Raw genomic sequence first — 19742 nt, 5'->3', positions numbered from 1 at the left:
TATGCCCTTGTTGTGTGCACAGCCAGCAATGGGGCCTCCTCCCTTCCACTATAAGGGAGAGTGTCCACTCTCCGAACTTGAGTGTGGCTGGGATGGCGTAGAATCCAGCCTTGTCCAGGACCATCTGTACTTTGTAGTCCCCGGTCATGATGTTTCTTAATCCGCGGACCGGGGTGACTTCCTCTACGTCCCCATACTGGCTTAGGATGGCACCCAGTTGTTTTGGCCTCCGTATAGCAGGGGACGTTTAGAGCAGAAACATTTGCTCTCCTCTTGTTCATATAAATGGGTTGGAGCTTTATGTTCCTGCTCTGATGGCTGGTCCTGGACAGCCTGACTGCGTCCTCGGAGGTGGGGAGCAGAACATCCCACTGTGCGTAACTCCTTCTACAGATGTAGTTGGCGGGAATGTTCTGTTCCAGCAACACGTTCATCATGGTGTCCTTGTTGACGCCCGTCAGACCCCTTGTCTTGGTGTCTGAAGTTATCAGCGAGAGCACTCTTTTCTCCAGAACTTCCACTTGACCCGGGAGGGGTTGGATGTTGTTCCCTTGGGTATACTCCTTGTAAGTGGAGTCGAAGAGTGCTCTATAGTCTTCGGGCGTCAACTTCCCTTGCTGCTCTTTAGGGCGCCATGCCGGTCCTCCATCCTGGTGGGTGTCAGCTGGACTCGGGTTGGGGGGCGTAGCAGGTGTTGTGGGGCTCTCTCTTGTTATGGGCATTTTTGGTTTCGGAACTGGGCCGTTACCAGGCAAATTAGGCCATTGTGTCTTTGGCGTTGTTTCGCCCTGGCTTGGTTTGCTCTCCGGGCCGCCCACCTTTCTTATTTTCTTCCTTTGCTGGGTGGCTGTCCCCTTGGGGGATGGAGGTGTCTCCCCTTCTGGTGCCGTGTTCCCAGCTGGAGCCTTGGTGGGTACTGTCAAGGGTGTCTCTCCTTCCAGCTTGCTTTTGTTACCACTGGCCGGAGAGTCACCCCTTTTCCGTATTTGGTCCTCTTGGGGAGTGTTGGGGGCACAATCATTGTCTTCCCCGCCGAATAGTGAGCAGATGGAGGCTATTACATCTTCATTCAGCGCCTCCGTTTGGACCGCGGTGCTGTTTTCCTCCTTTTCTCATGGAGAGTCGCCCTTTGGGAGAGCGGGGGATGGGTTCCCCGGTCTTCCTCCCTTGGTTCTGCCGTCCTGGGGTGCAGCTGGTTGGCTGCGTTCTGCACTTTCCCCAGCTAGTGACTTAACGGCAGCTTTTTCCGCTGGGTTGCCCTCGTGGGGAGCGGTTGCAGGTGCTTTTCGGGGGGTCGCCGCGGACTGCAGCCCTACCCTCCTGCTTCCTTCCCAGGTCGCCGCGCGCCGGGGCCCTACCTTGTTTCCTGGCGCCGTCTCGCCGGGAGATGCATCAGCTCCCTCACATAGGGAGTCGTTGGCAGTTGATATGCTGCGCATTTGGGGTGACGTACCCTTCCTGCCTGGCATTGTGGCGGTTGCACTGGCCGCTGACGTGGACCAAAGTGTAGTGGGGGAAAAGAAAACCCAGGGGAATGGAGGGGGAGGAGGGGGAGGAGCGGACTTTGAAGAAATTAGAGTTTTTGACTTCCCCTCACGGGGATGTCGGGTTAGCAGCTCAGATCCCCCCGCGAGGAGGGAGAGCAGAGAAGAAAGACGCAGTGGGTGTTAGCGGGTCAGAGTGCCGCGTCGCAATTAAGAGAGAGAGGGGATAGGCATCCCTGCCCGCAGAGGGAAGCAGAAACGAAGCACCCGCCCTACCCCACGTCACCCTACCCACTAACTTACTCCAACGGAAGCGAGAAAGAGAACCCCGTCTGCTCGATCCACTGGGAGAGCAGCGAAGATAGACAAAGTTTGGGCCTGGAAGGTCAGATTGCTGCTCAGGCAATTAAGTGTGGAGAAATTAGACCATCCCCTGTCTCTAGAGGGAAGAGATCTGAACGAAGAAAAAACGCATGCAAAAAACAACAAAAGCAGGTCTCAACTACCAGCTAGTGGTGTTGGTCCCGAGATTCCAGTCTCCCAAAAAAGGGGATCGGTTTCCGGGTCCAAGCTCCCACAAATGTGGAGTCGGTCCTTTAGGTCCTGACTCCTCAAAGGAGGGGGGCGGTCCTTGCTAACGAAGGTTAGTATGAAAACACCTTAACCTAGCCCGAAATCCCGGTGGCGGAAAGTTTCGTAACTGAGAGAACATATGGTATTTATTTGCTCCCCCACCGAGCAAATTAGGCACAAGGCCGATTTTTAATGTGAGGAGTGAAGGGAGGGGGAAGGGAAAAAGGGGACCAGCTCCCGAGAGGTGGGAAATGGGAGCTGGTTAAAGGTCAGACATGTGGGGTTGCCCCCACATCTGGTCTTTGCCTGCAGTATCTGCCGTAACAGATGGTATTTATTTGCTCCCCCACCGAGCAAATTAGGCACAAGGCCGACTTTTTAATGTGAGGAGTGAAGGGAGGGGGAAGGGAAAAAGGGTACCAGCTCCCGAGAGGTGGGAAATGGGAGCTGGTTAATGGTCAGGCATGTGGGGTTGCCCCCACATCTGGTCTTTGCTAGTCATAGCTAGTCATAGCTAGTCATAGCCTGCAGCATCTGCCGGAACAGATGGTGTTTATTTGCTCCCCCACTGAGCAAATTAGGCACAAGGCCGTTTTTAATGTGAGGTAAAAACCAGCTCCCCTAAAAGTAGGCAAAAAGGGGGCACTCTGGTTACCAAAAATAATAATTGTCCCAGTATAGAGGGTTTCCCCTCCATTGACTGGTACAAATTATCTTAAGTGCAGCATCTGCCGGAACAGATACTACACATTGATCTTGGCCAAAAGCCAAGAAAAGGGTATTTATTTGCTCATCCACCGAGGAAATAAGGCACAAGGGCGATTATTAATGTAAAGAGTGAAGAGGAAATGGAGACCCCCCCGGGAAGTAGGGGAGCTGAATAGTGCAATTGGCATGAAGCGTTGCCCCTAACTTGACCAATGTCTTATATGTGGGGCTGACCCCACATATGGTCTTTGCTTGCAGTATCTGCCGGAACAGATAGTATTTATTTGCTCCCCCACCGAGCAAATTAGGCACAAGGCCGATTTTTAATGTGAGGGGTGAAGGGGAAATGGGGACCAACTACCCGGGGAGTAGGGGCGCTGGATAGTGACAATTGGTATGAAGGGTTGCCCCTACATTGACCAAGGTCTCATATGTGGGGTTGCCCCCACATATGGTCTTTGCTTGCAGTATCTGCCGGAACAGATACTACACTTTGATCCTGGCCCGAAGGCCAAGAAAGGGGGTATTTATTTACTCCCTCGCCGAACAAATTAGATACAAGGCCGATTTTGAATATAAGGATTTAAGGGAAAATGGAGCCCAACTCCCCGAGGAGTAGGTGTGCTGGATAGTGACAATTGGTATGAAGGGTTGCTCCTAATTGACCAAGATTTTATATATGGGGTTGGTATTTATTTGCTCCCCCACCGAGCAAATTAGGCACAAGGCCGATTTTTAATATGAGGAGTGAAGGGGAAATGGGGACAGACTTACCGGGGAGTAGGGGGGCTGCATAGTGACACTTGGTATGTGGTGTTTGGATGTATTTGCTTCCCCACTGAGAACATTAGGCACCATACCATTTTGTAATCTGGAGACAGGGTGAGTGGGGAGGGAAATAGGACGATCTCCCGACGGGTAGGAAATGAAAGCTGGATAGTAACAATTGGTATGACGGGGTTCCCCTACAGTGGGGTTGCCATTTATTTGCGACACCACCGAGAAAATTAGGCACAAGCCCGATTTTTAATGTGAGGAGTGAACGGAAAATGGGGGCAGCACCCTGGGGAGTAGGGGAACTGGATAGTGACAATTGGTATGAAGGGTTGCCCCTAGATTGACTAAGGTCTTATATGTGGGCTTGGTATTTATTTGCTCCCCAATCGAGGAAATTAGGTACAAGGCCGATTTTTAATGTGACGAGTGTCGTGAAAATGGGGACAAACGCACAGGGGAGTAGAGGAGTTGGATAGTGACAATTGGTATGAAGGGTTGCCCCTACATTGACCAATGTCTTATATGTGGGGTTTGGATTTATTTGCTTAACCACTGAGCAAATTAGGCACAAGGCTGTTTTTTAATGTGGAGATAGGGGGAGTGAGGAGGGGAATGGGACCAGCTCCCGATGTGTGGGAAATGGTAACTGCATTGTGACAATTGGTATGAAGGGTTGCCCCTATATTGATCAGGGTCTTATATGTGGGGTTGTTATTTATTTGCTCGCCCACTGAACAAATTGGCACAAGGCCGATTTTTAATGCGAGGAGTGAAGGGGAAATGGGGGCCATCTCCCCGGAGAGTAGGGGAGCTGGATAGTGACAATTGGCATGAAGGGTGCCCCTACTTTAACAAGGTCTTATATGTGAGGTTTCTCCCACATATGGTATTTGCTTGCAGTATCTTCCGGAACAGATACTACACTTTGAGATATTAAATTTTTTTTCACAGGAAAAATATACAATTGGGAAAATGAACAAAAAACTTAAGCACAAGGCCAACTAAAAAAGAAGGGAGGATGGTGAAGTTGCTTGATCCATCGCGTCTCTGTTGTAAATTTTAAATGAGTTTTCTCTCGGCCAGCCTCTTTTATCATGGTTACCCCTTTAAATTTGTATTTATATGTATGTGGTGGGAGGGGGGTGCCTACTTAAGCCCAATTTTAAAACATATGGTTTTTGCTTGCAGTATCTGCCGGAACAGATGGTATTTATTTGCTCCCCCAACGAGCAAATTAGGCACAAGACCGATTTTTCATGTGAGGAGTGAAGGGAGGCGGAAGGGGAAAAGGGGACCAGCTCCCGAGAGGTGGGAAATGGGAGCTGGTTAAAGGTCAGGCATGTGGGGTTGCCCCCACATCTGGTCTTTGCTAGTCATAGCTAGTCATAGCGTGCAGTATCTGCCGGAACAGATGGTATTTATTTGCTCCCCCACCGAGCAAATTAGGCACAAGGACGATTTTTAATGTGAGGAGTGAAAGGAGGGGGAAGGGAAAAAGGGGACCAGCTCCCGAGAGGTGGGAAATGGGAGCTGGTTAATGGTAAGGCATGTGGGGTTGCCCCCACATCTGGTCTTTGCTAGTCATAGCTAGTCATAGCTTGCAGTATCTGCCGGAACATATACTACACTTTGATCTTGGACAAAAGACCAAGAAAAAGATATTTATTTGCTCCGCCGCCGAGCAAATAAGAACAAGCCGATTTTTAATGTGAGCAGTGAAGAGGAAATGGGGCCTAAATCCCCGGGGAGTAGGGGAGCTGGATAGCTACAATTGGTATAAAGGGTTGCCCCCTACATCGATCAAGGTCTTATATATGTGGTTGGTATTCATTTCGCCCCAGCCGAGCAAATTAGGCACAATGCCGATTTTTAATGTGAGGAGTGAAGGGAAAATGCGGACCAACTCTTCGGGGATAGTGACAATTGGTATGAAAGGTTGCCCCTACATTGACCAAAAGGTTTCCTCCACATATGGTCTTTGCTTGCAGTATCTGCCAGAACTGATAGTACACTGTTATCTTGGCTAAAAAGCCAAGAAAAGCGGGGTATTTATCTGCTTCCCCACCGAACAAATTTGGCTCAAGGCCGATTTTTAATGTGAGGAGTGAAGAGAAAGTGGGGATTCACTACCCAGGAAGTAGGGGCCTGGATAGTGACAATTGGTATGAAAGGTTGCCCCTACATTGACCAAGGTCTTATATGTGGGGCTGACCGAACATACGGTCAATGCTTGCAGTATCTTCCGGAACAGATGGTATTTATTTGCTCCCCCACCGAGCAAATTAGGCACAAGGACGATTTTTAATGTGAGGAGTGAAGGGAGGGGGAAGGGGAGAAGGGGACCAGCTCCCGAGAGGTGGGAAATGGGAGCTGGTTAAAGGTCAGACATGTGGGGTTGCCCCCACATCTGGTCTTTGCTAGTCATAGCTAGTCATAGCTTGTAGTATCTGCCGGAACAGATGGCATTTATTTGCTCCCCCAACGAGCAAATTAGGCACAAGGCCAATTTTTAATGTGAGGAGTGAAGGGAGGGGGAAGGGAAAGGGGGGACCAGCTCCCGAGAGGTGGGAAATAGGAGCTGGTTAAAGGTCAGGCATGTGGGGTTGCCCCCACATCTGGTCTTTGCTAGCCATAGCTAGTCATAGCTTGCAGTATCTGCCGGAACAGATGGTGTTTATTTGCTCCCCCACTGAGCAAATTAGGCACAAGGCCGTTTTTAATGTGAGGTAAAAACCAGCTCCCCTAAAAGTAGGCAAAAAGGGGGCACTCTGGTTACCAAAAATAATAATTGTCCCAGTATAGAGGGTTTCCCCTCCATTGACTGGTACAAATCATCTTAAGTGCAGTATCTGCCGGAACAGATGGTATTTATTTGCTCCCCCACTGAGCAAATTAGGCACAAGGCCGTTTTTAATGTGAGGTAAAAACCAGCTCCCCTAAAAGTAGGCAAAAAGGGGGCACTCTGGTTACCAAAAATAATAATTGTCCCAGTATAGAGGGTTTCCCCTCCATTGACTGGTACAAACCATCCCAAGTGCAGCATCTGTCGGAACAGATACTACACTTTGATCTTGGCCAAAAGGCCAAGAAATGGGAACTTATTTGCTCCCCCGCCGAGTAAATTTGGCACAATACCGATTTTTAATGTGATTTTTACTGTTCAACTCCTGTGCTGCTGGATACAACATTCCCAAGATCTGGCGACGGGCAAAAGTTATAGCTCTTCTTAAACCAGGGAAAGATCCCAACTACCATCTAGCTATCGCCCTATATCCTTGTTGTGTGTACTGTACAAGTTGTATGAACACCTCATTCAGGCCAGGATATCACCAATAGTTGAAGACCAGCCTATGGACAACCAGTCTAGGTTCAGGGAGGGGCGTTCATGTGTTGGTCAGGTTCTGAAATTGACTCACCCTCTCTATGGCTACTCGGAAGTGGCTAGACGACTTGTGTCCCGGCGAAGCTTTGCCACAGTGGAGGAACTACCGGACACTCCTACATCCTCTTACCGGCTGCAGATGTGGAGAGAGGTAGACCCTCAGTCTACAAATATGGCACTGCCAGAGCCCAGTGAAACCTTACCACCTGGCACACACCTATCCCGTTCGGAGTGGGTCACGCTGAATAGGACACGGGCAAAAGTTGCAAAAACTGGCGACAACCTCCTCATGTAGGATTACTCTACAAATGCTGAATGCCCCTGTGTTGCCCAAGTTCAGACCATCGAGCACATTTTAACATCTTGCCGACTGGGGCCCAACTGCACGGACGAAGACCTCTGTGTTGCTAATGAAACCGCACGCCGCTGGTTGAAGAGATGGAGCGATAAGATATGATGAATGTGAGGAGTGCAGGGGGAATGGGGCCAACCCCATGGGGAGTAAGGGAGCTGGATAGTGACGAATGGTATGAAGGGTTTTCCCCTACATTGACCAAGATCTGATATGTAAGACTGGCCCCACATGTGCCGGACAAGATACTACACTTTTATCTTGGCCAAAAGGCCAAGAAAAGGGGGGTATTTATTCCCCCCCCCACTGAGCAAATAAGGCACAAGGCCGATTTTTAATGTGAGGAGGGAAGGGAAAATGGGGACAAACTCCCCCGGGAGTATACGGAGCTGGATAGTTACAATTGGTATGACGGGTGGGCCACTACATTGACCAAGGTCTTCTATATGGGGCTGCCCCAACATATTGTCTTTCAAGACACAATTAGACAAGCTCCGAAAGAAGATCGCACCCTGAATTAACTTAGTCAACATACTGGCAAACTCGAGTTGGGGAGCAGACCCACACACGCTAAGGACAACATCATTAGCCCTATGTTACTCCACGGCTGAATATGGCGTTGCAGTATGGTCTCGCTCAGCCCATGCTCACCGCATTGACGCAGATCTCCACAAAGCTTGCCGGATCATAACCGGAAAATTAAAAAGCACACCTCTACCAGCCCTATATCGATTAAGTTGCATACCACAACCTAAAGTCCGCCGCTTGCAGTATCTGCTGGAACAAATACTACACTTTGATCTTGACCAAAACCAAAGAAGAGGTGGATATTTATATGCTCGCCCACCGAGCAAATAATGCACAATGCCGATTTTTAATGTGAGGAGTGTAGGGGAAATGGGGACCAACCTCCCAGGGAGTAGGGGAGCTGGATAGTGACAATTCGTATGAAGGATTACCCCCCCAAAAAAATATATATATTGCTCTTTTTATTGAGCAGTATTTAACAACCTCGTTGTATTCATTAGTCCCGACTTTTGAACACGTCAAACCTGAATATATATATATATATATATATATATATATATATATATATATATATATATACATATATATATATGCATATATATATATATATATATATATATACACGGAGAGGGAGAGGGAAAGAGAGAGAGATAGACTGCTTACTCTACATTACACTTTTTGCACACCAGTGACTAACACTAACTTTTTCATTGGTCTGTTTCAGGAGAAGAACAAGGTTTATTGCACGTTTGCCTGTTTCCAGCTGAGTCCAACGTGGATGTCTTCAAGTCCAACATAAACAAATGCCTGATGAAGCGCCCTCTTAAGTAAGACACTTTATCAATCTCCAATATTAATGTACTGTACATGCAATAACCCTTATCCCCGAGTGGTTGTCCGGGCCTTTATACGTGGTGACTACTTTGTAAAAAACAAAAAAAAAACTTGTAACTTACCTTTTCTCCATATCTTGTTTTCTGATGTATAGCCAGTCAGTAAATCATTTAACAACGTCGAAGTTAAAAAAAAAACATGAATGATTTTCGTTCTATGCAGAATTCAAAATACTAGCGGGATCTGTGGGAATTCAACAGCGGCATATTTAATTTGTAATATATTTCTTCTGGGCATTCTGGAGACGCTACGCGTTTGTGGAGATTCCGCTATATTAGTGTAGACCTTATGTTAAAACTAAAAAAAATGCATTTATCTAAATAATCTGGTTAATGTTGTGTCATAAAATATCTAGTTATTACGGTTTATACTCAATATAATTATAAGAGTCTGTGGCATATGTCTATTGTATGGACACCCTAAGCGAACTGAAACCTAACGATATCATTATATCTTCTTTTAACAGAACAGATTCTACACTTAAATTTTGCTATGAAGAACAAGAAGTTATATTTTGTTGCTTAAATGCTCGAGCTCTTAAATTTTTAGATGCCTCCTAGGTGTTTTCCGAAATCGAAGTGCATGTTGGTCTATTAAAACAACCGTTTTGCCATTTTCGTCTCTCTCTCTCTCTCTCTCTCTCTCTCTCTCTCTATATATATATATATATATATATATATATATATATATATTTTACCGTATCGCGTATTTTATATTGTGAAAGAGAAAGACTTGTTTTTTTTTTAACACGGAATTATAATTTCAATTTCTACATTTTCATGCTTTTTTGTGCAATGAATAGTGCCAGTAACTTAGTACACCGAAGTATATTATTTTGTAACGCAGAAATTCTTATTTTATTTTCCGTTTTACACTTCGGTTGCAGATCTAAGTAATAATCTCCCATGTTACAAAATTATATATGTTACTAATATGTGCTGTGTTTAATTACAAGGCTCTGTCAAAGTACATTGAGACTTTTTCCAGGCAGTTTACTCTTAGAAAAAGTGTATATTCTGGGTTAAATAATTCAAGGATTTCGGAGATAATCATTTTATACATTTTTAAGCACGCACGGGTTATCTTGGATGTTTATGATATCTTTCGTCATTACGTCGCAGGAGAAATATTTCAAGAGAATCCAAAGGAAACATCAGAAATAAAAGAAAAATATTAATACGTTATCAAAAATCAATCGACACTTTAACTCAATTAAAGTCGAAAGAACCAAATATTAATGTTAGAATTCGTGCATAATTCGTATGCAAAAAAAACTTTATATTTTGCAAAAATTTACAGTGTGAGGAAAATACTGAAATTTTAAGTGATTTTCTCAATTTTGAACAAAACAATTCCAAAATTCAATTAATACATGAGAAAGCAAACAAATAATAATTAATGGTTATATTATTCATGAGAAAAGCATAATAATACCGTACTTTCCTAAACGGCTGTTCCTTAGATTTAAAATTTTTATTATGAATTCATCTATTATATATATATATATATATATATATATATATATATATATATATATATATATATATATATATGTATATATATATAAAAGTGGGCGTGTCTCTGTGTGTGTCTGTGTACATTTTCCTACGCAATAACTCTGTCAATTTTAAGTCTACAGACTCGAAATTTTATATACAGGATACTGAGATTTGGGAAAATCTTTGTAATTCGTTTTTGGCCAGAAATTTGGTTGTTAAGGGGTCAAAGTTCAACGATTCGTCCTTTGAGAACTCTACGAAACTCCTCCGCCAATTTTGGGTTTTAACACTTGAAACTTTCGATATAGGTCCGTTGGACATGGATTTAACTTAATAACTTGCTTTTGAACCCAAAAAATAAATGTTAAGAGGTCATAATAGAGGTCAAATTTAAAGAAATTGATTGTTTTTTTTTTTTTTTTTTTTTTTTTTGCTCATCATACACCTCCAAACACCCTGCGATGCCGGGCTGAAATGCTAGTATTATTAAAAAATACACTGATGGTCACAATACAAATTTTGTAATGCTCAACAAACTAACGATATAAAGTTATATTCTCATTTAAAGATGTATTATTTTATGATGGTAAATATTAGGCAATGACAGATCGGAGGGGCGTCTTAACATGCTGCTACTTTTATTAGATTCTAGAAAGCAGATGGAATTATTCTAGATGAAGTAATGTGTGTGTGTGTGTCAAAGTCAATGAGGAGATTTACGACACGCACCTTTTTTCCTTACTTTTGTCTGTGCCTTCCCAGAACGATTCTTGCATGCTTCCGAAGCACCAGTAGATATTATTAGGGGGGGGCTGCCTTTATTCCAGATTATCCACGTTTCCTTGAAAAACCCAATTGCTGAATAGATTCAGATCTCGTACTTACAATACTTTTTGCCGATCTTGAGTCAAAATTTTATCGCTCTGATTGAATAATTAGACTAAATAACTCTCTGACTGTCTTCTGGCTATCGAACTTATTGCCTAGAAACGCGAGTGCATTCTCTATTTATATTAAGGTGTATGTGTGGGGTGGCACCATCCCGTTAACACAACTTCAACTCAACACGGCTTAACCTGTCTGTTGCCTCTGTAAACATGCAGGTGTAACGCGACGTCAATGAATGTTAATAAGTCACAAGCATCCGAATCTTTACCTTTCGACATCTCTGCACATAAACAAAAGTAAGTTTTTTCAAGCCAGTACAACGTAAACAGTGTTTACGGTGTTATTGACCCACATCAAAGGATTATACAGAGCCGATTCAGATATCGATATTACACCATATTTATAATAAAAGAATAATAATAAAATAGAAAAAATAATATAATAAAAGAAGTACATATTAAAAAAATACAGAACATCTAAGGGTATTTTGTAACTTATATAATTTTAGTTGTCGCGCTTGATGCAAACAATTACTCAGGTTCAGCATATTATAAGCGAATTTATCTTTAATTAATTTTTACCACCGTCTTTGTAATTAAGTCTAATGTATTTGATTATATAAGTCTTTGTGTGTCTAATAAAATCCCGAATGTATTCATTCTTTTGCAAACTGTTATTCAATGACATTCCTCAGGTGATTAATGCAACGGGATAGAAATGTTAAGTCCTGTAAATGTATTCACATTATTAATTGACTGCATAGTTGTTGTTGCCTCGTTTATGTAAGCTAATCATTTGGCTTTCTTGGTTAGGATTAGAATTTTTAGCGACAAAAGCAAGTTCCATACGCTGGGCAGTGATATCAGGCACCATGTCTGTCAAAGGGAGGACATAGAATTTAAGATCAAGTGCACAATTTCAACGCCGAATTGTGATAGAGGGTTCAATTTTTGTGTGGCGCGTTATTAGTGCCAAAGATCCCGGGCCTATAGGTAGCTTGCAAGGTCGTATTAATTCGACCAAGTATCTGAATATGTTGAGTGAACACTTTCTATCCTATTTTGACTGGAATTTGAATGATAATCCCATCTTCATACAAGATAATGCAAGATAATGCTTCATTCACACCGCTGGCTATGTCAAGTGGTTCTTGAAGAACATGATATTCCGTCTTTGAATTAGTCTGCAGAATCTCCAGACCCATCCCTATCGAAAACGTGGGCATTACATAAAGCACCTGATACACAATGATAAAATGTCAAATCTAACTTTGAACAAAAATGTAAGCGATTTTCTTTGTAGTTTTACAAGAGTATTGCCGCTAGCTAATCGAAGAAAATGACCGAATTTTGTTGGATTTCTAATTACAAAACAGCTACTGAATAATATCTAGTCAATTGTGTTCCTGTTGGATATTGTTCGCGATAATGTTCTATATTTGCATTTTAAAACACTTTTACATTGGACGGAGTTATACAGGAAGGAAAAGCGAGTCAAATTATGTATAGCTTGTTTGAACGGGTACATTCTATTTAGCTTGAACTTGCGGATTTTTAAACAAGACAAGAGTGGACTTCCTTCTTAAATGCACTATATATATATATATATATATATATATATATATATATATATATATATATATATATATATATAATCAATACGAAACATATGTAAATGTTTATATCGTTTCTGTATTTATTTTCTGTGTTGACCTGTAGAAATGATGAAAGTCTTTTGAAAAAACGGAAATGTTTCTTTCAAAAGCCCCTATTTTTAACCTGTTTCTCGGTCTTCTTTAGTGTGAATGCCGTATATATGCATAATGACGTATATATACATATATATATATATATAGATAGATAGATACATATATAAATATATATATATATGTATGTATATATATTTCCATAGATATGTCGTCCTTATTCTTAGATCCTCTGAGGCTATCTTCGAATGAGCGTATAAACGATGTGCGTCTTTTTCTTTATTTAGCTCTTTGCATTATGCCGGAGTATATTACATAATAATTATAGCTGAATTAATCTCTCATTTTAATTTTTAAAAAATATTGTAATTTATATTTCTTCTCTCGGTCCGGATGTGACTATCAGCCATTTTAAAAAAAATGTATAAAACGCGTTAATCTCTTGTAATATTAGGTTCTGTATGGGAATCGCATCATAATTGATTTAAAGTATGATATCAAGAACAACAATTAGTTAGAAATATCACTCTTGGATTGTGAATAATAAATGGCAGTATAAGCGAAGGTATGGTTGGCTGGCTGCCGAGTCTAAGCCCAAAGCCATTTCTTTTTATTTAATTCAATATGGCATTTCGAAATTTTTTATTTGTAAATTGTTTACTCCGAATACACATTTATTATTCTCATTATCAATTACAACGAACATTCCCAAAAGGTATACCCATTATGATATTTTATTAGAAAGTAATTTAATAATAGATTATTCTAATACGCATCGGCAGACATATTCCCCATACGGGTACACTTTTCTATCTGATAATATCAATATTTGATATGACTCCCAATTTCTGTTAAATCTACAATCTATTATTACTTAAACTGATTATTTACACGCTAGTCGACACTCACCTGTTCACAGGTGCTCATATTTATGTCGCCAAATACGCACTAATCACGAGAAGAAAAGCGAGAAAATCTTAAAAGCTTAATTGTGCACTATGTCAGAGAATTAATCTAATTATTGACGACGGCCGACTTTGAGGAACGAAGCGGATCAAAGAGACTGAAATCTGCAAGCCGCAATGAAACAACTTTCATGCTGCAGAACAAAGCGCGCCTAATTTTATTTCGCTGGGTACACGTGTGAACACGAATCTAATAATACGTCTACTCTAATTCATTACACGCATTGAATGCATGAAAAATCAACATTTTCCCTGGTTTATCGTAAAGTGTAGTCTATGCTAATCAATTCAAAAACACTCTTCGTAGCTTTGAATAATATCTATGTTATATTATCATTTTTTCGTGTATAAATATGCTTTTATACAACTAGTGTGTCTTTTTTTATTGTACCTGCGGATGGGGGATGCCCTTTTCTCTACCCTGCAACCTCTCTCCCACAGAAGAGACGTTGCGAGCCTATCCTTGTTTTATCGTTATTTCCATGGCAGGTGCTCGTCTGAACTTCAATCTCTGGTCCCCCCTCTCCAATCTTTCACGAAAAACACCCGTCTAGCTGAATCCACTGTGAAAAATTTCCCCCACTCTATATCTGTGCCTAAATCAAAACGTGGATTCAATGAACAAATCTTCTTTCTTAGAACTGCATACCTGTGGAACTCTGTTCCGTTTGCCTGCTTCCCACCGGACTACAACTTGGATGTGTTCAAGTCCAACGTTAACAAATTCCTAATGAACCGCCCCCCTTAAGTAAACACTTCATCAAATCTCCACACTAACGTAATGTACTTGCAATAACTCTTATCCCTGAGTGGCTTCCGGGCCTTGATAAGTGGTGATCACTGTGTAAAAAAAAACTATGTAAGTTATATAATCAGCATTTTACTAGATATTACAAATACGCTAAAAATATAATAAACCATGATTCACGAAGTATTCCAATACATAGGAATAAATAAGCATAAACCCATACCAACATGAATTTACGGCCACAACTGCCCTGATTAAGTAGAGAGTGTAAACTAATCCAAGCAAAATAGTAATAAAGCCTATGTATAATAATTTGGTTGAAGAAATTACCCTCTAGACCAAATTACTGTATGTTTGCAACAAGAAATCTCACATATAACTTTAATATATCTAAACTATTATCCACCATCCTGTGTAAGTGTACAACGCTGTTTCATACATATTCATTCGTTATAATAAAATCCTACATTCCATCCTAGGAGAGCAATCACCACGAACGTCAAGACATACAGACAGAGTAGTTCATATTTTCCCTTCTGTTACAAAAGACCTCCTGCGACTCAAGTCTACACCGGGAAATATAATTAACATCCTATATATATTGACCTATCTTCCTTGGTAACTGTTTCATAAACCAATAAATATATCATTACCTTTCTTTTCCTCCGTAAGAAAAATAATGATTTCACCTTTACAAATATCCGGTAAATCTCATTGGCTGCCGGTGAATAAATCGCTTATTCCAAAATACGGCTCTTCCTAAATAAACGGACATATTAGACGTTTACAAAAAAAAAAACGGCCGTACACTATTCACCATGAAATAGGTTTTACGTAAAATAAATTATTTTTTCTCTACACCAGCGCACGAAGTTCAAGACACCCACACACACAAACACGCAATCGCACGCCGACACATATGAATGCACCCACCGAGAGCGATACACATAGAAAGAGAGAAAGATAGAAACCGAGATAGAGACAGAGGAAGAGAGAGAGAGATAGAGAGAGAGAGCAAGAGATAGATAGAGAAACAGATAGAACTATTGAGATCGTGAGAGAGAGGGTCGGAGGGAGATAGAGAGATGAAATCATCTAACGGTGCTAAACTTTGGACCCTATTATACTCGCGTCTTCTGTCATGTTTTAATGTCGTTATTTCGAAGGGTCGAAAGTTAATCAGGATTACTACTCTTCGTAAATAAACAAACGCACTAGACGTTTACAAAAACAGTCTCAAACTACGCACCCTGCCATAGTAAAAAAAAAACAATTTTTTTTCGTTTTTCAACAATAAAGCAATCTTAAACACACACGCGCATAAATACAAGCATACACACATATCGAGATAGAGAGAGAGATAGCTAGATAGAGACCGACAGAGAGAGACAGAGAGATAGATATAGAGAGACCGACAGAGAGAGACAGAGAGATAGATATAGAGAGAAAGAATGGGACAGAGAGACAGAGAGAGAGAGAGAGAGAGTGGGGCACACAGCGATAGAGAGAGAGAGAGAGAGAGAGAGAGAGAGAGAGAGAGAGAGAGAGAGAGAGATTAGCATTAGGGGCATTCGATTAGCATGCTACATTTTTTGCACCTATTTTTCCTTCTATCTTCCAACTTTCGCGCTTCGCTAAAGCATGCACTTTCATTATTATATTTTTTTTTCGCTTGAACCAGTACTCGCAGTTCTTTACATTTTTTATGGAGATTTTCTTATTTTTATAGCTTTCCGTTACAAAAATGCCTCTCGCGGGGATTAACTGTTATAAAGTTTTTTTTTTCTTTTTACACACAAATAAGTCATAACGCCAAGTACCATTGGATGTTACACCTATTTCTGCTCACTTTAATTTATTTTAACTAATTTTGAATGTTTTATTTTTACACTAGCGAGCGGTACCCGGCCTTTCCCGGGTGTTTGGGGGTGTTAAAAGAAAAGGAAGCATGAGGATCGAACCCGAACCATTGAGGCAAAGTTGTAAATTAAAGTGTGAAAAAAAAGCGCGATGTTAACCATTGCCCCACCGCTACATGCTAAATGAAACAGAATTTGAATTTATTTAATTAGTTGGATTTAGCAGGCGCCCGTTTTAATGAGTTAATGAGTTCAACTGCGGGATAGTATCCATTTACTGCTGAACGCTTTTTCCCCACCCCCAAGATGTTATGGGAAAAAGACTAACCCACATGCGGTGAGCAACATATATTGAATATTTATCTTCCCGAAATCGAGCAAATTAAATAGACAGGCGAGTTTATTTGTTAACTGTGAGATATTACGATTTGTATGTGATATAAAAAGTTTTAAAAAGTTGTTAAGCGAGCGACCGCTTCTCTGAAAGGAGCCTTTTGTTGACATACAGAAAAAGCGAACACACTTACATACATGCACACATTTTTGCTTTTATATTTTTACATTTTACGCATATAGGTCAAAAACGTATTATTTCAGGCAAATTTTTTTGTCAGCCAAACCCCCAATCACAAAATGTGGTGTCTATTTTCAAAGCCTTTCTTTAACATAGGTAGGTTGGCAATGTCTATTCTGGATGCCGTTCTAAACATGAGGAGTTTGGTGGTTGGACTATAACAACAGCAACAACCATACAATATGTTTTCACGCGGCTGAATGCTACCAGCTGGAAACGTCGGTTAACGTGTCCTGCTAGTTATTACTAAATTCACCACCAATATATTGTGGCTTAATAACTGCTATTAGTAATGCTCTCAACATAAGAAATAAAAATCAACAAAAGTATAATTTGTACTAATTATATTCTTGTGTCCTTATCGTGAATGTTATGTTAAAAACGTTTATGTCGATTTAACATCGGACCTACTTAAGAGTTTTCTAGTTTTAGTCGGAAATGTTTTTGTCGAACAAAGAAATATGCACGGAATTTCGAATTCTAAAATTTCTTATCTCAAACTCAGAAACTAAAGAAAAATCTCATATTCACAGACTCTCTAGTAAAATTTAATGTATAAAAATATATACACACATTATATAAAACTAATACCTTTGAACTCCAAACCAAAATACATGACTTTTTAAATAACTGTGGTGTAAATGAAGAAAAAGAGAAACAAGAACGACCGACCGCGTTTTTGTGTGGCTTACCTCGTGTTCATAATGAAGAAGAAAGAAACAAAAATGGCTGCCCTGTTTCTTTATATGCCTACAGGGTGACCACGAGGTATGCAAATGAGATGCTCCTGATTGGAAATAAAAGAGGAGTGATTTGGGGAAGGAGGGCATTCTGAAGTTTGATTGCGAGCAGAGAAGGTGTATTTGCAGAAGAGAAAAGCTAAAGTTGCAGAAGTTCGTTTTGGAGTGGAGAGAAGACGCGTCAAGTGGGAACGGGAAGGTGAAAGTTCGGACAGCAGTGTCACGCAAGCGACAAGCTATTTAGGCGTATCAAGCAATTAACATGGCTGAGTGGAGACTGAGCACTCAGATGTTGAGACTCTTTACTGGGGAGGGCGACCTGATTAAGTGGCTGGAGAAATTAAAAATGGTGGCGAAGCTGCAAAAGAGAGAAGATGTGGTCACCCTGCTGCCGCTATACTTAGAGGGGGAAGCCCTCACGATTTACCAGCAGATGCGAGATGAAGACAAGGAAGACCTTGCCTTAGTGGAGCAAAGGCTGAAATTGGCCTTCGCGGAGGGCCCATTTGAAGCACTTGGCAAGCTGTCAAGTTTGAGGTGGACCAGCGAGTCCGTTGACGTCTTTGCGGCAGAGATCAGGAGACTGGCAGGGTTGGCTGGTTACGTGGGGAGGAGCCTGGAGATGACGGTAAAGCTGTACCTAGTGAACGGCTTCCCAGAGGAAATCTCTGCGAACATGCAGAGAATCACGGGGATCCATTCTATGGAAGTGGACGATCTCTTGGTCCACGCCAGAGTCCTAGTGAAAAATGTTAAAAGCCCAATCGTGGCTGCAGCTGTGAGTGGAAATATGTGCATGAGGCCTCACTTGAATGAGAGGCAGCCGGCGAGGCGACAGGAGGGGAGACCTGCCATCAAGTGTTTCCGGTGCCAGGGTCCTCATCTGATCAAGGACTGCAAAGAGCCGAGACCGGGGATCACGTGCTACCGATGTGGACAAGTGGGGCATATTAGCCGCTATTGTGTTGCTGCCCGGGACCAGGGAAACGAGTGAAGGGGAGCTATTGTGCCAGTGGTTACCCCTTCTGTGTGGAAATGGCGCATGATGGAACATTGCCTCGGTTACCGGTGGTAGTCAATGGGAAGAGAGCCATAGCCCTTGTCGACACAGGCTGCACTACAACGCTGTTAGCAAGGAATGTCGCGAGGTCATGGAGCGGAACCAGGATTATTAGGACCGTGGATGGCAGGGATGTGAAATGCCTAGGAGAGACGACAGCGGAAGTAATGGTGCAATGGGGTGCCCATTGAACTGCAAGCCCTAGTGTTGAATAATCTGGTCGGTGGTGTCGACGTGATTATAGGTATGAGTGCAATTAACCGACTGGGGGGCGCTACGTTAAGAGGGGGCCAAGTGACGTTTGGACGTCTTAGCGCAGTGGGGATGGCAGGAGTGGAAGGTGATAGAACTGTCAGAACCCCAAAACCGGAGGTTTGCTGCATTGAGGACAAAGATTTCCTGGCGAAGTTTGATGGCGTGAGGTGGTCGGTGGAATGGAAATGGATCTCCGGGCCCCCAGAACTACAGAATAAGGTGGGCTGCTACGACAACACCCTGCGAGGAGAAATAAGAAAAGGATTCGAGGAAGAAGTGGAGAGGTGGATAAAAGAAGGAATTCTGAAACCGTGGACAGGGGAAGAAAAAGGAGTGTTGCCACTACTGGCGGTTGTTCAGCCTACCAAAAACAAGATTAGGCCCGTGCTGGATTTTAGGGAATTGAACAGACACGTAGCCTGCCACACTGGAACGGGGATCGACGTATGTGAGGATGTCATGAGGAAATGGAGAAGAATGGGGCGGGCCACTAAGATTGTCGATCTGAAATCGGCATATCTGCAGATCCATGTAGATAAAAAACTCTGGCAGTACCAACTGGTCCGGTACAAGGGGCGGGTGTATTGTCTGACGAGGTTAGGCTTTGGGCTGAGTTCAGCCCCCACAATTATGACTGCCGTACTGAAGACAGTGCTGAGCAAAGTCTGTACAGTGGAGGAGGCCACTAGCTCGTACATTGACGACATCCTGGTGGAGGAGGCAGAGGTGACAGCAGAGAAAGTAAGAAGCC

The 19742-nt window shown here is 42.3% G+C and overlaps 1 non-coding gene across 1 annotated transcript; it reads right to left on the bottom strand.

The window, feature by feature from the left end:
- Positions 1-6443: 6443 nt before the first annotated feature.
- LOC145294446 (U2 spliceosomal RNA) lies at positions 6444-6637 on the bottom strand. Its single transcript, XR_013869870.1, has one exon. It is a non-coding gene; the product is annotated as a U2 spliceosomal RNA (small nuclear RNA).
- Between the last annotated feature and the right edge of the window lie 13105 nt (positions 6638-19742).

This window comes from Euprymna scolopes, chromosome 15 (genome assembly GCF_053919585.1).
Source record: "Euprymna scolopes isolate OS-2025 chromosome 15, ASM5391958v1, whole genome shotgun sequence".
Classification (NCBI taxonomy): Eukaryota; Metazoa; Mollusca; class Cephalopoda; order Sepiida; family Sepiolidae; genus Euprymna; species Euprymna scolopes.
Note: the sequence above shows the minus strand (reverse complement) of the source record. Positions and strands in the feature narration are given on the sequence as shown.